General features: G+C 45.1%; 1 non-coding gene across 1 annotated transcript; it reads left to right on the forward strand.

Annotated features, from left to right (window-relative positions):
• Window positions 1-1,618: 1,618 nt before the first annotated feature.
• On the forward strand, window positions 1,619-1,690 carry trnap-agg. The gene has a single exon. It is a non-coding gene; the product is annotated as a tRNA-Pro (tRNA).
• The last annotated feature ends 1,575 nt before the right edge of the window (window positions 1,691-3,265 follow it).

Genomic DNA, 3,265 nt, shown 5'->3' on the forward strand with positions numbered 1-3,265 from the left:
GCCACTCAGTTCAAATGATTCAAGATGGGCAATAAATATTGGACTTACTGGTGATGCCTTCCTCCCATCAAAGAATAAAGATTAAAAATTACTGCACAGGTGAAGCCTCACAAAATGCAATGGTTATTAATGGTTAGATAACTGGTTTAGTAATGTTAGTCAGGACGTTAGGGAGAAGATGCCTGTCCTTCTTCAAAATAGTCAACATAGGATCTTTTGCATCTCGCCAAGAGGCCAGTCCAGGTGCTAGTTAACATCTCATCCAAAAGGTGGACCTCTGATTTTGACGCACTCCTTCAGTGCTGCACTGGAATGACAGACTCAGCTTGGTGTTCAATTATTCTGGATGGGACATGATCCCACTGACCTTCCGTCATTCAGATGCAAGACCACCGCTGAGCCACTGCAACTTTGTGATAGCTGCATTAATTACTGTTCCTACCTCATCATTACCCCTTTCAACCCTGCACTGTTTCTGTTTAGGCGCAAATGAGATGCTGGAGATCAGAGTCCAGAGTGTGGTGCTGGAAAAGCACAGCAAGTCAGGCAGCATCCAAGGAGCACCATACTCTCAACACTGTTTCTGTTTAGTCATGATTCGGCGATGCCGGTGTTGGACTGGGGTGTACAAAGTTAAAAATCACACAACACCAGGTTATAGTCCAACAGGTTTAATTGGAAGTACACTAGCTTTCAGAGCGACACCTGATGAAGGAGCGTCACTCCGAAAGCTAGTGTACTTCCAATTAAACCTGTTGGACTATAACCTGGTGTTGTGTGATTTTTAACTCTTGTTTAGTTAGTCTGCTTGTCAGGCAATAGTCTGGAGGGAAAGTGAGGATTACAGATGCTGGAGACTAGAGTCGAGAGTATGGAACCAGATTTATCCTAATTAAACATTGAGAGGACCGAAGACCTGATGATCTATATACTGTGGTGTGGTGGTCTGTATGTTGTGGTGGTCTGAATGCAGGGTTGGGCTGGGTGCTAGTGTAGCCTATGTATATGTGTTGGGGTGGTCGATACTTCGGAGTGGTGTAGGTGCTGGGCTGATCGACATACTGGGGTGTGATGGTCTGCATGCTGGGGAGGTTTATATTTTGGAGTGGACTCTATTCCGGGAAGGTTTATATATTTTGGGGTGGTCTATCTGTGAGAGCGGTCAGTGGGCTGGGGCAGTCTGGAAGCCTGGCTAGTCTGGGTATTGGCACGGGGTAGCCTTACGGGCTGCTGTGGTCCGGATGATGGGATAATGTATACTCTGCGGGCTGGGGGTGACATTTCAACTTAAATATTTTGTGCTGTCATGCTATTGAGGGCGGTGGGATTAGATAGTGTTACATTTGTAAAGTAAGTTTTGATTTTTCTTTTGGTTTCATTTGACTACTCCCCGCTCCGCAGAAGGGTTAAAGCATACTTCCTCTGGAGTAACATGATTTCCTCCTCTTCCGCTCAATTAATTTCCTCCAGAGAGCCTCCTTCTCCCCCTGCTGCTTTCCCCCCAGATCTCTTTCTATTCCCCCCCCCCCCCCCTTTTAACACCCTCCTTCAGCAATGTACTCACTCGCTCGCTGTTCATTTGTTCTTTTCAGCCGAGGCCTGAAGACTTGCATCAGCTGGCTCGTTGGTCTAGGGGTATGATTCTCGCTTAGGGTGCGAGAGGTCCCGGGTTCAAATCCCGGACGAGCCCTCGTTTTATTTTGGCTGTGAGCATTAATGTTTAATTTCAATTTATTCAAAACGAAAGACTATAGTTTTATTTGTTAAGGAGTAAACTTTTTTTAAAAAAAATACCATTTTTATATTATTTTACCTAAATAATAAAAGCTAATCTGGGATGTGTAATGACATTGGATGCAGTGCTAGAATCGTACATCTGAAAGAACGGGGGGGAGGGGGGAAGAGAGGAAAATGAGGCGTGAGCTGGGCCCGAGGGACTGGGTGTCGACCCGGAACTGGGACTTCAATACATTGTTGGTAAAAACAATGACTGCAGATGCTGGAAACTAGATTCTGGATTAATGGTGCTGGAAAAGCACAGCAGTTCAGGCAGCATCCGAGGAGCAGGAAAATCGATGTTTCGGGCAAAAGCCCTTCATCAGGAATAATCAATACATTGTTGCTGTGCATTGTTGACATTGTTACATCGTCATTGTTACACTGATGTTGTTACATTGTATCCAGGGCAACGCCGGCACTTCCCAAACTTCTGTTTCTCCCCCACAGACTCACCCCCTTCACCCATTCTCGTTTCAAGTGATATGCTTTGAATTATTGCCCGGCCTTTTGTACTCCTGGCAGTGAGGCCTCAAGAGGCAGTTTGGCAAAAATAAAAGTCATCCTAGGTGCGCGGCAGCGGAGCAAACACCAGTTAGGAGCTGGAGGACTGAAGTGAGAACTGTTTAGAGGAACACAAGAAACACCTAACACCACGGAAGGCTAAAAATGGGATTAGAATAGATGGAAACAAACAAAAACCGGAAATTGCTGGAGAAATTCAGCTGGTCTTGCAGCATCTGTGCAGAGAAAATAGCATTAACATTTCAGCCTCGATAGCAATTCTGAAATTCAAAACATTGACACTGTTTCATCTCCGCAAAAGCTACCAGACTTTAAGAGTTTCTCCAGCAATTTCCATTTCTGAATATTCTAGAATCTGCAGCTCTTGGTTTAAGGTTAGAATAGATGGATTTTGAGGACCAGCATAGACATAATGGACCAAACGGCCTCTTTCCTTACTTTAAATACTCTTACGATTCTCTCTATCCCCTCAGAGCCAATTCTGTCATTCAGTGGGATCATGCATGATCAATTACTCAACATAGGTGAAAGTAAGGACTGCAGATGCTGGAGATCAGAGTGGTGCTGGAAAAGCACAGCAGGTCAGGCAGCTTCTGAGAAGCAGGAAAGTCGATGTTTTGGGCAGGAGCCCTTCATCAGGACATGCCTACCATCCCAATAATCTTTCACCATCTTGTTTTTTTTCTCAAGAATCCATTTACCTCTGATTTAGAAACATTATTGAGGAAATAGTATTGAAGAGGTAATTGGCTGTGCTTCAGAATGTTGGAGACCAAAAGAACTGCATTTGCTGGAATCCAAGCAGGAGGCTGGAAGAACACAGCAATCCAGGCGGCATTCGGAGGTGAAGGGCTTTTGCCCGAAACATCGATTTTGCTGCTCGTCGGATGCTGCCTGAATTGCTGTCCTCTTCCAGCACCACTGATCCAGAATCTGCAGTCATTGTTTTCAGCACCTGATGCTG

This window comes from Chiloscyllium plagiosum, unplaced genomic scaffold (genome assembly GCF_004010195.1).
Source record: "Chiloscyllium plagiosum isolate BGI_BamShark_2017 unplaced genomic scaffold, ASM401019v2 scaf_2169, whole genome shotgun sequence".
Lineage (NCBI taxonomy): Eukaryota > Metazoa > Chordata > Chondrichthyes > Orectolobiformes > Hemiscylliidae > Chiloscyllium > Chiloscyllium plagiosum.